The sequence below is a fragment of the Bos indicus genome, chromosome 15 (assembly GCF_029378745.1).
Source record: "Bos indicus isolate NIAB-ARS_2022 breed Sahiwal x Tharparkar chromosome 15, NIAB-ARS_B.indTharparkar_mat_pri_1.0, whole genome shotgun sequence".
In the NCBI taxonomy this organism is placed as follows: domain Eukaryota; kingdom Metazoa; phylum Chordata; class Mammalia; order Artiodactyla; family Bovidae; genus Bos; species Bos indicus.
This window is the reverse complement of record NC_091774.1, coordinates 47758247-47775448: the sequence shown is the minus strand read 5'-3', so window position 1 is coordinate 47775448 and position 17202 is coordinate 47758247. Positions and strand designations below refer to the sequence as shown.

Sequence of the window (17202 nt, the reverse complement as noted above, 5' to 3'; positions counted from 1 at the left end):
ATTGCCAAGCTAAAATCCAACCATGGCATGAAAATGGTGAGAAGTGGTAGGAACCTCCAAATATGTTTATGGCTCTTCTGGTCTCACTGAGACACTGTCTGTCCTACAGCCTGATCTACTTCTTGTTTACTTTTTCCAGATGCTTCATTAAATAATTCCCCATGTTTGTTTAGACAGAAGAGAGAGAAGCAGAGGGACACATTTAGATCCCTTCCATGTTTCCCATCATCCCCCTCACCTGTGGTAGGAAGGAAGAGAAGGCACTGGGTGGAGTATGGGCAAACTGCATGTCAGAGACAGAAGTTCAACAGACCGGGTACAGGGATTTGAATTCCTCCCCAGACCCAGCCCCCAGCCCAGGACCATCTAAATATTCTCCGGAGAGCTGCTTTGCCATTTTGCCAGGGTGACATCAGGAGTTCAACATTTAATTCAAGCAAATGAGGATTCTCTTTGGGTTTCCACAGTTTGTTGTCTGTCAGAAGACACTGCTGTTGGATATAATTGGGAAAGGGCACTAGAGGAGTTAATATCTAAGGAAGACAAAACTTGATGGATTTCCTCAACAAAATAACTGAATTTGCATTTGCTTGGATGTTTATAATAGAATTAAGAACTGTGTCCTATTTGAGAATTAAGCTGAGAGTTTCCCAAGACCTAAGCTAACTCCTGTAAAAGTAAATATTGATTTATCTGTAGATTGAGCCAAAAGGGGAGGAGGTGGTGGTATTTATGGGTCTCAGTATCTTGTTTCCTCACAGCTGAGGTGAGAGCAGGCTGTCTGACTTTAGGTACTCTGCTGACTTAAGAGATGTCTGAGGAGTTCTGTACATTTATCCAGGCAACTAATATCAGTGAGAAGATATTTCTGAGGTTTTTTTTTCCTGTTGTGGGATAATACTGCCTTGTTTAGTGTCATCACTTCATATTCCTTTTGCACCAATTTTCTTTTCTTAGAGAAAAGGACTGCTTAGTTCACCAAATAATACACGTTTTAATGATCACCATGGCTGATTCTTCCTACACTCTACTGAGTGACAGATTGGTCAGTATGCCACATACTCTTGAGAAAGAACTTCCTGACATTCACTTTAAGTGTAAAAAAACCCTGGATTTTAAGTATGGAAGCCAGGTTTAATATTCTGGATAGGCTAGGCTATTGCCAGCTACACAAAATAAGCAATTAATTTAAACTCCCCACATTTCTGTTTCATTGTCTAAAACACTGAAAAGAGTAATTATTTTACTGACTTTTTTCATTCAATTATATATGCATATAAAAACATTAATTCACTATCTTTGTGCTTTTTTCTTTCTTATAAACTGTCTTCCTTCCCCTCCCTGTCTTTTTCTTCTCTTCTTTTGTTGTTTTCCATAGCTCTTTTCCTCTCTATTTCACCCATTTTCTCCTTTATTCTCTCCTCCTTTGTTTCATAAGAATCTCAGGTAAATTATTCTGCTCTTGACTGTGACCCCAAGACTATCTTGGTTTTTTCATACTCTCTTCCTCCAAAGTGGGTCACCATTAAAACATACTTTCAAGATCAGTCAATTACTTTGGATAATCTAGTATGTGTTTTGAACTCAGGTAGATAAATTACAGGTAACCAGCTTAATTATCTGTCCAGCTAAATCCAGAATGAGAGAGAATAATTACATGCATAAAGCTAACAAAATTTTAGAGGGCAGACATTTGCTACTTAGTGTCACTTTCTCGTGTTGCACACTGAAGGTTATTTCACACCATTATAAGAGGAAATGAGTCCTTCCTTCCTGTAAAGAACATTTCTGACTTCCTGGCCCCCACAGTTGCCCACAGTCCAAGCTGTTTGGAGGCCCCTGCTCCTTTGATTACTAGGGATGTCACTTTGTCATCTTCCTCTGAGGGTAATTTATTCAGTTCCTTCCCTACTGGTGCAACCATAGAAATTTTTCCCAAGAAGATTCTCATCACTCAGTTTTCTTACCGTTCTTTTCTCGGGGTGTTTTTCCTTTATTCAGACTCCCCAAGAGCCTTTGATCTCTCTCACTCTGTTCACAGTGCTGAATTAAGTCTTTGACAATATACTCTCCTGGGAAATAGACCATAGGGCCTCAGGGTCCAGGTGTCTAACAAGTGCACCAACCATTGAAAGTAATGGGGATGGAAGGGGCACAGAGGAGCCAAAGCCCATAAAATCAGCCTCTAGAGCCTTTGAAGAGGCCAGTTCGGGTCCTTTTTCCAACAACCAGAAATAGAGGCAGTGCAAACTTCGGAAGCTGGTAAGTCCCAAGTTGAGGCCAGGAAAATTGTAAGGAAGGAGACAATGAAGAAAGGTGAGTCCAGGAGCCTGGAATGAAAAGGAGATGAAAACTTTCAATAGGGCCTGATATAGATGTCAATTCTGCCAACACACTTAGATCCTGTGGCCATACAAAGTTGTTGTTGACCCCAAACAACTGTAGACTCAAAGCCCCCATCCATATCACGGCTAGAAGACCAAGGTGGTGTGCCTGGCTGGATCAGCACCTGCCTTTCTTCTCTTTTCTAAACCAATCTGTGAGCCAAGGTGATCACTCTGTTTCTAGGCAATCATAGCTAGGTTCAGACCTTCTGTTATCATTTGGGTTATTTAAGACTAGTCTGTTCTTTCCAGACTCTCAACATTTCATGGTCAGGGATCATGTCTTGTTCTTTAGTACTTGGAATAAGGAACCACTATGACCACTCCTTTGTAAATATCAGTCTGTGAGCATAACTAATGGAATTAGTGGAGTAATTAATGAAATTGGAGTATTGAAGATCAAAGCAATGCCCCACATGGCCAACAAGCCCTCATTTCTCATATTAAGAGGCTTGAGTTTCATTGAGGAGAATATATGTATATACAGAAAAAATGTTCCCAGCTATTGAGGAATTTAAAAGGATTCTAAGATGGGACTAAAAGTATATTGCAATACTATATCAGTGTTATATGAGGTCTGAAAAGGACATTTCTTCCCTGTGTCTGTTAAAAGACTTTTGATGATGTTCTTGACTCGTTTCTCTGTGTCTTCATCCTTCCTTACACTAAATCTAGGTGTCCTTCTCACCCCTCAAATAGTAATATACCCTTCCTTCTCCAGCCCCCTGCCTGTGTTCAGATGCTGATCACTTTTCCTTTGGACTCTTCAGGATCCTCTAAAAGGCTAGTATGTGATTCTCCTTTGTCCCATCTGTAGCACAGCAGATGTAGCAACAGCAAACTCTCTGTTGATTCCTTAGGGTGTACTTGAAAATGCCTACTGCCAAGTGGGCTGTTAATGGCTGCATATGCTCCTACACACATTTAAACCTTGTCTCCTGATACTCTGCTCACCTACTTCCTCCCCCTAAAGACCTTAGGATCTACCGGTCCCTAATACCTCATCGTTAATCATTACTGAATATCCACCTAGGCAGACCTTTCTTCTCTTGTAGGCCATTGCCTACAAAAGTAACCCTCCCCTCTCCCCAGATGAATATAACCACTTTATGTGTCCTCTTCAGATGCTTTAAGCTTCTTATGTCCCTGGGCTAATAGGATCTCGGGAAATAATCCTTTCTGTCCCCACAACAACAGCAAAGCTAAGTATCATTTACCTGTTTCACATATGAGAAAATTAGGTACCAAAGAGTTTAAATAGCCTTCAGGGTCATATAATGAGTATGAGCCAGAGTTGGAACTCAAATTTTCAACTACAGAACATTGCTTCATTCACCTGTACTTTTGTCTCTTTCACACTGCTTGAAAGATCATTTTTACTATAACCACAATTATAACGTGTGTTATATATGTTTATAAGTCAAGTTTTCTCTATTAGTTAATCTCCCTGAAAATAATCATTTTTACTTAATCCACGTTATACATCTGTATGCCAAACAAGATCAGGTCTGAAAAGGCACTGATCATTTTCTTGACTTTTCAAATAGTTTGAGTCACTCTGAGGATCTAGAACTTGATTAATGAGAAGGAGAAGGGTTTTTAGAAGAGATTGGTGTGTTTTCTATCCTCCTTATTTCTCTGATTCATACTGAGAATAATTTCTCTAATCGCAAATGGAAATACAGAACTGAGCTAATACATAGCTGTCCCTACCTCAGATTTGACCCTTGAGCCCCTGAATCTTTGGTTTCCTAAAGTCCTACACTGAGTAGAAAGTTGTGTGTGTTTATTGCATAATCTGTATTTGGAAAGTCTAGGATATTCCAAGTGAAAGTCTTTGGATCAAGAAAAACCCTTCATTTCCTTCCCTGGCAGCCAGCATCTGATACCTTCTCATACACACTTTACTCTCCTGGAGGAGGCTGGTCAGGTGGGATACATGAGCAGAATCAGTAGCCCCAAATCTACTGATTATATGTCTCCTGGGCTGCTTCTCTCATCCCTCCACAACTCCCCGGCTCTTTCCCGGTCTTCAGTTGCTGTAGTCATTGCTGTCATTGTTCTTAGTGTGGGTCAGTCTGCTCTTTGTGTAGCAGTGAGGGAGTTAAGCCAGAACCCAACACCAAGAAAAAAAATCCCAACTAGAATCACAGCAGGTAAATTTTCAGAACACAGATTCCATATGCTGAAATAACTGGATCCTGGTCACAAGGATTCATGGATAATTTTGCTTACCAGGTAAGCAAGCCCTATTTGAGTTTATATGCTGAAAACTTACTCACTCACTATTGAAAACTTCTATTTCACCTTTGGTAACCTCCTGGTGTACCTTGCGATACTGTCTCTATCACGAGAATAGGAAATTCACAGTCTTTTCTAAATGACCCAAATCTAATAAAGCACTCTTGAAATTTCACAAAGAGAAGCAATAGCAGTTAATCCAATAAGAGAATGATAAACATTATGCCTTGAAGTGAAATCCCCTTTGGAGCTGGACTAAATTGTTGTCCTGGGATGGTGCAAACGGCTGCTCCACCTCTAATCCAATATTTCCTGAATACTGAAAATAAAAAATCCTGAAGTCAGTCCCTGTCCAATTGTATGGAGTAGAGGGCTCGGCTCCTTTAGAATCAGCTGAACAGAGCTCTCTTCCTTGTAAACTCTGAGGGAAGGAAAAGCTGAATTAAGAAATTGTGCTGAATGAGGCTAAATCTTGTACAGGGACTGAAAGCACAGGCTCTGGAATCACATTCCCTGGTTTTCAGTTTGGCTTTGCCACGTGTGTGTGTGTGTGTGTGTGTGTGTGTGTGCTTGTGTATGTGTGTGTGTGTGTGTGTGTTAGTCACTCAGTCATGTCCGACTCTGTGACACCATGAACTATAGCCCACCAGGCTCCTCTGCTCATGGAGTTCTCCAGGCAAGAATGCTGGAGTGGGTTGCCATTCTTTTTTCTTCAGGGATTGACCCCAAGTCTCCTGAATTACAGGCAGATTCTTTACCATCTGAGCCACCAGGGAATGTGGCTCATGTTCTAGCTTTCCAATTTTGATCAAAGTGCTCAGCCTCCCTTTCCTTGTTCCCTTCATTATCTATGAAAATAACAATATTAGTTGCTTTTACGTGTTTTTAAAAGAGGAAGTGATATAATGAATATAAAGTATTTGGCATGATACCACATGCATGGCAAGTTTTTAGTTAAATGTCAGCAGTGATTAACAGTGATGATGACTTGAAATCATCAATGAGGCAGTTTCAGAGCTCTAGTGAAAACCCAAGTTTTACTACAATTATAACATACACTTCCCATGGTGCTACAATCTGTTCTACATTTTAAGGACTCTGGATTTCCAGTGTGATCAGGATATGCTGCATGGCATCACACAGCAACTACTCCGCTCCCCCAGTCTCCGAATTCATCCTCATCTGCTTCCCTAACTACCAGAGCTGGCAGCACTGGCTGTCCCTGCCCCTCAGTCTCCTTTTGCTCCTGGCTCTGGGGGCCAACGCCACCCTCCTCATCACCATCTGGCTGGAGGCCTCTCTGCATGAGCCCATGTACTACCTGCTCAGCCTCCTCTCCCTGCTGGACATGGTGCTCTGTCTCACCGTCATCCCCAAGGTTCTAGCCATCTTCTGGTTTGACCTCAGGTCTATTGGGTTTTTTCCCTGCTTTCTTCAGATGTTCATCATGAACAGTTTCTTGACCATGGAGTCCTGCACATTCATGGTCATGGCCTATGACCGCTATGTGGCCATCTGCAAGCCTCTGCACTACCCATCTATCATCACTAACCAATTTGTGGCCAGAGCCACCATTTTTGTAGTGGCCCGGAATGCCCTTGCTTCACTCCCAGTTCCAATCCTTTCTGCCAGACTCAGATATTGTGCAGAGAACATCATCAAGAACTGCATCTGCACTAATCTGTCTGTGTCCAAACTCTCCTGTGATGACATCACCTTCAATCAGCTCTACCAGTTTGTGGCAGGCTGGACCCTACTGGGCTCTGACCTCATTCTTACTCTTTTATCCTGAAAGCTGTTCTAAGGATTAAAGCTGAGGGAGCTGCTGCCAAGGCCCTGAGCACCTGTGGTTCCCACTTCATCCTCATCCTCTTCTTCAGCACAGTCCTGCTGGTCCTGGTCATCACTAACCTGGCCAGGAAGAGGATTCCCCCAGACGTCCCCATCCTGCTCAACATTCTGCACCACCTCATCCCCCCAGCTCTGAACCCCATAGTTTATGGTGTGAGAACCAAGGAGATAAAGCAGGGAATCCAGAAAATGATCAGGAGGTTATAAGAGGTAAAATGTGAAAGGCCTAAATTGGGAACAGAAATTGCTAACAGGCAATAATTTCATCAAACAGCAGTGTCTTCCACTTGAGCCAAAGCTAGTCCCTGCCATGCCTCTTTTCTGATGTGCAGCCTCACCTCAAGTTGGAAGTGAAAATGTTAGTCGCTTAGTAGTGTCCAACTCTTTTGTGAACCCATGGACTACAGCCCGCCAGGCTTCTCTGTCCATAGAATTCTCCAGGCAAGAATATTAGAGTAGGGTGGCCATGCCTTTCTCCAAGGAATCTTCCTGACCCAGGGGTTGAACCCAGGTCTCCCACACTGCAGACAGATTCTTTATTATCTGAGCCAGCAGGGAAGCCCCTTACTCAGGTTACTTACACAAATTCTTTAAATGCCTGGCACTGAATTGCTGGATCTCTGTGACAAAGTTTTCGCAAGTCTGGGTGACAAAGCTGAGAATGACAGAATACTAGTATATGGGATGCAAAGAAAATTTTTCATTCTAAGACTTCTAATCATCTATTTCTGTTTTGGGTATTAAATGCCCAGTTTTAAAAAAAAATAACGGTGATGTGTGTAATAATATTTTAATGTTTAACTTGCAAATTGGCTTTCTTCATTTGTGTGCCTTTTTAAATTCCCAGTACATTAACTTTACTCATAAAAACATGCATTTTTATCAAGTTTATTAAAGCATTATTTATATGCAATAAGGTACTTTCCATACAATGAGTTTTACAAAATGTGTATCATCTTAACAAGCATAAAAATCAAGAAAAAGTCTATTTTCATTACTGAAAAATGTTGCCTCATACACATTTGCAGTTGATACCTTACTCTACCCCTTGCCTTAAGCAAGCATTGGTTGCTTTAAAGTATGCATTAGTTTCTCATATTGTAGAATTTCATATGAAAGGAATCATGCAGTATGTATTTTGTGTTTAGAAGAAATAAACCAATTCTACAAAGACTTCCAGAAAAAATGAAGGAGAGGAGATACTATTCAACATATACTGTGAGAACACATTTATTTTTGTGCCAAAATCAGACAAACACATTATATAAAAAATTAATAGATATCCTTCAAGACATAGATCCAAAACATTAAACAAAATTTTAGAAAATAAAATGGAACAATATTCAAAGTTTAGATACATCCAACTACCAAGTGGACATTTCATGTAAATTCAGTTCAGTTCAGTCACGCAGTCGTGTCAGACTCTTTGCGACCCCATGAATCACAGCACACCAGGCCTCCCTGTCCATCACCAACTCCCAGAGTTCACTCAGACTCACATCCATTGAGTCAGTGATGGCATCCAGCCATCTCATCCTCTGTCGTCCCCTTCTCCTCCTGCCCCCAATCCCTCCTAGCATCAGGGTCTTATCCAGTGAGTCAACTCTTCGCATGAGGTGGCCAAAGTATTGGAGTTTCAGCTTCAGCATCAGTCCTTCCAATGAACACCCAGGACTGATCTTTAGGATGGACTGGTTGGATCTCCTTGCAGTCCAAGGGACTCTCAAGAGTCTTCTCCAACACCACAGTTCAAAAGCATCAATTCTTCGGCGCTCAGCTATCTTCACAGTCCAACTCTCACATCCACACATGACCAATGGAAAAACCATAGCCTTGACTAGACGGACCTTTGTTGGCAATGTAATATCTCTGCTTTTTAATATGCTATCTAGGTTGGTCATAACTTTCCTTCCAAGGAGCAAGCATCTTTTAATTTCATGACTGCAGTCACCATCTGCAGTGATTTTGGAGCCCCAAAAAATAAAGTCTGACACTGTTTCCACTGTTTCCCCATCTATCTGCCATGAAGTTATGGGACCAGATGCCATGATCTTAGTTTTCTGAATGTTGAGCTTTCATGCAAAGATGGGCTCAGTAAAGGACAGAAATGGTAGGGACCTAACAGAAGCAGAAGATATTAAGAAGAGGTGGCAAGAATACACAGAAAAACTGTACAAAAAAGATCTTCATGACCCAGATAATCACGATGGTGTGATCACTCACCTAGAGCCAGACATCCTGGAATGTGAAGTCAAGCGAGCCTTAGGAAGCATCACTATGAACAAGGCTAGTGGAGGTGATGAAATTCCAGTTGAGCTATTTCAAATCCTGAAAGATGATGCTATAAAAGTGCTGTACTCAATATGCCAGCAAATTTCTAAAACTCAACAGTGGCCACAGGACTGGAAAAGGTCAGTTTTCATTTCAATCCTAAAGAAAGGCAATACCAAAGAATGCTCAAACTACCACACAATTGCACTCATTTCACACGCTGGTAAAGTGATGCTTAAAATTCTCCAAGACAGGCTTCAGCAATACGTGAACCATGAACTTCCAGATGTTCAAGCTGGTTTTAGAAAAGGCAGAGGAACCAGAGATCAAGTTGCCAACATTCACTGGATCATTGAAAAAGCGAGAGAGTTCCAGAAAAAACATCTATTTCTGCTTTATTGACTATGCCAAAGCCTTTGACTGTGTGGATCACAATAAACTGTGAAAAATTCTTCAAGAGATGGAAATGCCAAACCACCTGACCTGCCTCTTGAGAAATCTGTATGCAGGTCAGGAAGCAACAGTTAGAACTGGACATGGAACAACAGACTGGTTCCAAATAGGAAAAGGAGTATGTCAAGGCTGTATATTGTCACCCTGCTTATTTAACTTATATGCAGAGTACATCATGAGAAACGCTGGGCCATAGGTAGCACAGGCTAGAATCAAAATTGCCAGGAGAAATATCAATAACCTCAGATATGCAGATGACACCACCCTTATGGCAGAAAGTGAAGAAGAACTAAAGAGCCTCTTGATGAAAGTGAAAGAGGAGAGTGAAAAAGTTGGCTTAAAGCAACATTCAGAAAACTAAGATCATGGCATCCAGTCCCATCATTTCATGGCAAGTAGATGGGGAAACAGTGGAAACAGTGGCTGACTTTTATTTTTCTGTGCTCCAAAATCACTGCAGATGGTGACTGCAGCCATGAAATTAAAAGACACTTACTCCTTGGAAGGAAAGTTATGACTAACCTAGACAGCATATTAAAAAGCAGAGACATTACTTTGTCATCAAAGGTCAATCTAGTCAAGGCTATGGTTTTTCCAGTGGTCATGTATGGATGTGAGAGTTGGACTGTGAAGAAAGCTGAGTGCTGAAGAATTGATGCTTTTAAATTGTGATGTTGAAGAAGACTCTTGAGAGTCCCTTGGACTGCAAGGAGATCCAACCAGTCCATCCTAAAGGAGATCAGTCCTGGGTGTTCATTGGAAGGACTGATGCTAAAGCTGAAACTCCAATACTTTGGCCACCTCATGCGAAGAACTGACTCTTTTGAAAAAACCTTGATGCTGGAAAAGATTGAAGGCAGGAGTAGAAGGGGAAGACAGAGGATGAAACAGTTGGATGGCATCACCTACTCAATGGACATGGGTTTGGGGGCACTCTGGGAGTTGGTGATGGACAGGGAGGCCTGGCGTGCTGCAATTCATGGGGTCGCAAAGAGGCAGACACAACTGAGCAAATGGAATTAGATAAGATCCAGTTTGGATAATTCCAGGAATACAGAGTTGATTTAACATTCAAACATCAATTAATGTATTTCACTATATTAACAAACAAAAGCCCCTATAATCAGCTCAGTACATACAGAAAAACATCTAACAAAATGCAACCTACCTTTTACCCCAGATCCTTAATATACTAATGATATCAGATAAGTTTTTGAATCACAGAATACAATGCAAAACCTATGAACATTTTAGAGTCATCTTCATCCCTACCCCTTGGAACAGGAGAGGATCAGCCTTAGAGGAAACCAGGTGAAAGAGATAAACTTTATGGCAATCTTCACTTTGCCCATGCATTCACATGAGATTGTGGTGCCATTCTGAAGTTGTTTAAAGGGAAGAAAGCTGTGGAGTGTTTGTCATGGCTGTGCTATATGTAAGCACAGAGCATGTAGTTCCAACAGAGGTCTGTATAATCTTACTTAATAGCAGACACTGAAAAGAGCAGTGCTGGGGCAGATATAGTTGGTGATTAACTAAGAGGCCTGTTTGCCTCAGTTGTAGAAAACAAGAAATATTAATGCTCAGGAGGCAAGGAAGCATTTCTCTGACAATCACAAAGCTCATCTGGAGGACTCACAGCCTGGAACTTGCTCTTTTATCCCTGACTCCCTCTACCCCTAGGTGCACTTTACTAAACAGAGTATTCATATCTCAAGGAAATATGAGAACAAGATTTAAAAAGAAAAGAAAATAACAAGCACTATGAAATAAAGGCAATAAACTAAACAACACACATTGTCAGCATCAGAATTAATGACTAATTAGAGAAAATAACTATTGCAAACAAGTTGGCTATATTTAGCACGTAAGTACAAAATAAGCATTTATTTGGTAAGTAAAAGCATTGACGCCCTCAGAGACTTAACGGAAGACATTGGAAATATAAATTCAGGAACAAAATAGTTGATATGAGGCATCCAGTGGATGAGTTGAAGAGCTGACAGCTGAATTAATGAACTGTCTGTAACCAAAAAAAACTTCCCAGTTGTAGTATATAATGGTCAGAAGATGCAGAAAGAAGGAAGAGGGAATGATCAAAAGAGGCACAATGAGGCCAAAATGTAAATTTGGTCTAATAAAAAATTACATAAGGAAATAAATGAATGGAAGGGAAGCACCTGAATAGAAATGAAGAATTGCTCATGTATTTTTAAAATGTAAGACTGAAAGGTGTTGTAGAGAGACAAATTTGATCCTAAAAAAGAAAGCTCCTAGATATACTACGGTGATTGTAAGGCAAGCATGGAGAAAAAGAGAGCAAGCCAGACACTCAAGCAGAGAAAGATTTATTATAGAAAGAAAGAAAGAAAGTGACTGGCTTTAGAGTAAACTAGTGCTCTCTTTTTACAGCCAACCCTTCTTATACCCTATCAATGGGAAATTATGCCCCAGAGGGAGGGGGCCTCAGTTTACCTTTGGTCCGCTGCTGGGGTCTTGTGGTCACGTAGTTGAAGGGGTCTCATGGGTTGGGTGGTCAAGTAGTCTTGAAAAACTGACACCAGCAGGGAAAAATAGGATATCACCTTAGGGAAAAACAGGATGCCCACCACAGCAACGTGGCCACTGTGACTTCATCCCTTGTTTGTCAAGTCACCACAATAGGCCATATTTTAACTATATGCTATGAGACCCTGTGAACCCTAATGGTGATATGGGAGGAAAAGAATAAACTCTTAAGGCTACATGTGATTAGGTAGATTCCTAAACAAGCTCGGAGATTCTGATATTTGTTGGCATTTGGGAGAGTTGACATTAAAAATAAAAGGACAGAGAAACATAAGTAAATCAAAGCAGCAATTTTAGTAATAAAGAAAGAAAATCACAAAGCAGAAAAATTAACATTACCTGTGAAAGTTTTAAAGATGACCACAAATTGTTTTATACTTCTCCGTGAAGTTGTTTACTGTCCTTCCTTGTGAATCGGGCTGGCTTTAGTGATTCACTCATAATCAATAGAAAGTAGCAGAAGTGATGCTGATTAGAAAAGATGTGTAGAGAATAAAAACCTAAAAATCCCTCAAATTTTTTGGGTAGAATTCTAATAGAAACTCACTTTGCTATATAATAGTATGACTTACAAAGCATTAGTAATAAAAATATTGTGTCATTGCTTTTAAGTAAAATCAGATACACCAGTGACGGAACATAAAAAGAGACCTGTGTGTATTAGAACCTGGTATGTAATAAGCTAAGGAGAAGGGGACGACAGAGGATGAGATGGTTGGATGGCATCACCAACTCACTGGACATGAGTTTGGGTAGACTCTGGCAGTTGGTGATGGACAGTGAGGACTGGCATGCTGCAGTTCATGGGGTCACAGAGTCGGACACGACTGAGCAACTGAACTGAACTTATATCAGTGGAAACAGGATCAATTGTCCCTATGTGGAGAATAATAAAGGTAGAGTCATATTTAACACTATAAACAGGAGTGGTATTCAAAAACACTTAGTAACTAGTAAAGCACTTCCACCAACAAAACAGAAGATACTCAGGCCTTGCTCTAAAGGTAGGCACTGGTAGACCCTGCTCTTCAGGCATTAACCTACTACTTGAGGGGTCATGGGGAGGTCTAGATACCAAAAAAGGGACCATGGTTGAGATGAGGGTGCTCAGTGGCTCACAGTAGAAAACAGTTATAAAAATAACAAGCAGTATTATTTGTATTTTCACACCTTATATGACTATAGCAGTACATACTAACTACTACTTCTAACTCTTGACAATATAAACCACAAGTAGATGTCAATATATCACTAAGAAACATAAGACACTATGTTTAAATTAAAAATTAAGACAAACCAAAAAATTAAACAAAACCTTGTGATTTTGTGGAATGTTCTAGAAATACAATCATCAAAGAAAATTTATTAATAGAAAAATAGCTTGACTTGGGAGAAGGCAATGGCACCCATTCCAGTACTCTTGCCTGGAAAATCCCATGGATGGAGGAGCCTGGTAGGGTGCAATCCATGGGGTCACTAAGAGTCGGACACGACTGAGCAACTTCACTTTCACTTTTCACTTTCATGCATTGGAGAAGGAAATGGCAACCCACTCCAGTGTTCTTGCCTGGAGAATCCCAGGGATGGGGGAGCCAGGTGGGCTGCTGTCTATGGGGTCGCACAGAGTCGAACATGACTGAAGTGACTTAGTAGTAGTAGTAGCTTGACTTGATCAAATTAAAGATTTTCATTAAGTAATGGACAGCATGCACTAAAATTGACAGCCATAGGACAGACCACAGAGGATATTAACAACATCTAGTCAACAGGGGCTTTAATATATAATTACACAGGAAAAAATTTTTAATATGCAAGGAAAACAGCAATTAATAGAAAAAGAAGGCACAGGATGTGAATATGTAATTCATACTATAAAACCCACAAATGGATAAAAATACATAAAGAAAGCTCAATTATCAGAAGAAAATAAATTTAAAATAATGAGATACTATTTTGCATCCATTGAGTTTTCAAAAAAGTATCAAATGGTGTAAAGAATGTGAAAAATAAAAAAATGTCAGGAATTTCTTCTGGCATTTTGTAAATATTTTGGAGAGAAATTTGGTAATTCCTAGTCAAATTAGCTCCTCTGTCCATGGAATTCTCTGGGCAAGAATACTGGAGTGCATAACCATTCCTTTCTCGAGGAGTCTTCATGACTCAAGGATCAAATCTGAGTCTCCTGCATTGCAGGAAGATTTTTTACTGTCTGAACCATCAGGAAAACCTGATATTTATATTTAAATATGTTTATACTTTTATAACTGAAAAAATCATATATATACAGTTACTAAGTCCATAAAGAGAGTTGTACAATGATATTAACAGTAGCAGTAATTAATTTATGCTAACAATTAATTATTTCTGTCCTTTATCGAGCCCATCTTTGCATGAAATATTCCCTAGGGATTTCTAATTTTCTTGAAGAGATCTCTAGTCTTTCCCATTCTCTTGTTTTCCTCTATTTCTTTGCATTGATCACTGAGGAAGGCTTTCTTATCTCTTCTTGCTATTCTTTGGAACTCTGCATTCAGATGCTTATATCTTTCCTTTTCTCCTTTGCTTTTCGCTTCTCTTCTTTTCACAGCTATTTGTAAGGCCTCCCCAGACAGCCATTTTGCTTTTTTGCATGTCTTTTCCATGGGGATGGTCTTGATCCCTATCTCCTGTACAATGTCACAAACCTCGTCCATAGTTCATCAGGCACTCTATCTATCAGATCTAGGCCCTTAAATCTATTTCTCACTTTCACTGTATAGTCATAAGGGATTTGATTTAGGTCATACCTGAATGGTCTAGTGGTTTTCCCTACTTTCTTCAATTTAAGTCTGAATTTGGCAATAAGGAGTTCATGATCTGAGCCACAGTCAGCTCCTGGTCTTGTTTTTGCTGACTGTATAGAGCTTCTCCATCTTTGGCTGCAAAGAATATAATCAATCTGATTTCAGTGTTGACCATCTGGTGATGTCCATGTGTAGAGTCTTCTCTTGTGCTGTTGGAAGAGGGTGTTTGCTATGACCAGAAAGAAGCAGGAGATATTAAGAAGAGGTGGCAAGAATACACAGAAGAACTGTACAAAAAAGATCTTCAAGACCCAGATAATCACGATGGTGTGATCAGTCACCTAGAGCCAGACATCCTGGAATGTGAAGTCAAGTGGGCCTTAGAAAGCATCACTATGAACAAAGCTAGTGCAGGGGATGGAATTCCAGTGGAGCTATTTCAAATCCTGAAAGATGATGCTGTGAAAGTGCTACCCTCAATATGCCACAAAATTTGGAAAACTCAGCAGTGGTCACAGGACTGGAAAAGGTCGGTTTTCATTCCAATCCCAAAGAAAGACAATGCCAAAAATGCTCAAACTACCACACAATTGCACTCATCTCACACGCTAGTAAAGTAATGTTCAAAATTCTCCAGATTTCAGCAATACATGAACCGTGAACTTCCAGATGTTCCAGCTGGTTTTAGAAAAGGCAGAGGAACCAGAGATCAAATTGCCAACATCCGCTGGATCATGGAAAAGGCAAGAGAGTTCCAGAAAAACTATTTCTGCTTTATTGACTATGCCAAAGCCTTTGACTGTGTGGATCACAATAAACTGTGGAAAATTCTTCAAGAGATGGGGATACCAGACAACCTGACCTGCCTCTTGAGAAACCTATACACAGGTCAGGAAGCAGCAGTTAGAACTGGACATGGAACAACAGACTGGTTCCAAATAGGAAAAGGAGTACATCAAGGTTGTATATTGTCACCCTGCTTATTTAACTTCTATGCAGAGTACATCATGAGAAACACTGGACTGGAAGAAACACAAGCTGGAATCAAGATTGCTGGGAGAAATATCAAGAACCTCAGATATGCAGATGACACCACCCTTATGGCAGAAAGTGAAGAGGAACTCAAAAGCCTCTTGATGAAAGTGAAAGTGGAGAGTGAAAAAGTTGGCTTAAAGCTCAACATTCAGAAAACGAAGATCATAGCATCTGGTCCCATCACTTCATGGGAAATAGATGGGGAAACAGTGGAAACAGTGGCAGACTGTATATTTTTGGGGCTCCAAAAGCACTGCAGATGGTGACTGCAGCCATGAAATTAAAAGACACTTACTCCTTGGAAGGAAAGTTATGACCAACCTAGATAGCATATTCAAAAGCAGAGACATTACTTTGCCAACAAAGGTCCATCTAGTCAAGGCTATGGTTTTTCCAGTGGTCATGTATGGATGTGAGAGTTGGACTGTGAAGAAAGCTGAGTGCCGAAGAATTGATGTTTTTGAACTGTAGTGTTGGAGAAGACTCTTGAGAGTCCCTTGGATTGCAAGGAGATCCAACCAGTCCATTCTGAAGGAGATCAGCCCTGGGTGTTCTTTTTAAGGAATGATGCTAAAGCTGAAACTCCAGTACTTTGGCCACCTCATGCGAAGTGTTGACTCATTGGAAAAGACCCTGATTCTGGGAGAGATTGGGGGCAGGAGGAGAAGGAGATGACAGAGGATGAGATGGCTGGATGCCATCACCAACTCGATGGACGTGTGTTTGAGTGAACTTCGGGAGTTGGTGATGGACAGGGATGCCTGGCGTGCTGTGATTCATGGGGTCACAAAGAGTCGGACACGACCGAGCAACCGAACTGAACTGAACTGAGTTGAACAATTAATTATAGATCACATGGGTGTTGGCTACTTATGTGAAAAAGGGCAAATGCACATAACAGAAATTGAACAGCAGTTTAAACTAATGAAATCACATATATCAACATATAGGAGCATGTATATATATTTTTAATATTTAGGGTTGATGGAAAATTAAGTAGCAGCAGACTTACAACCCAATGACCTTTATATAATTGCAACATCTAAATTATCCTCCCATAAATGAGCATACAACTAAATAAACATACTTGTGACTAATTAGAAAGACATTTTAAGTGCACTTGAGTTTTTACTTTTCCAAAAGGGAGACAACAAGGAGGAGTGTTGAAGCATGCAGAAGAGAAATAAAAATAAAGCAAAGGGCCTTAGAGAAACTGAAAATGTCTGTCCCCATAACTTGAGATAAATGATTAATTTCTATAAAGTTAAAAACAAAAATAAAAAATAAACAACAAATTATGATTCTTAAAAATCAGTTGTAATCAAATCCCATTTAATAATCCTTTATAAAGGAAAAATTAATATAGAATTTTCTTTCTGAAAAACACATTGCATTTTCTCAATAATATTTTGTTCAGTTTTCTTTTACATTTTTATCATCACAATGTCATGATAAATTCATGATAAGATAACATTGATCTATTCAATAGCATGATTCAGGATGTACCTAAGATGATTCAGGATGTACCTATCTAATAGCAGGTGCAGGAAATCCAAGAGAACTTCTGAGTGAAGTTACTAGTACTCTGGAAGTACCAAGCACGCATGTACAAATTA

At 40.1% G+C, this 17202-nt stretch overlaps 1 pseudogene; it reads left to right on the top strand.

The window, feature by feature from the left end:
* Window positions 1-5754: 5754 nt before the first annotated feature.
* Window positions 5755-6683, top strand: LOC109569410 (olfactory receptor 56A4-like; annotated as a pseudogene).
* The last annotated feature ends 10519 nt before the right edge of the window (window positions 6684-17202 follow it).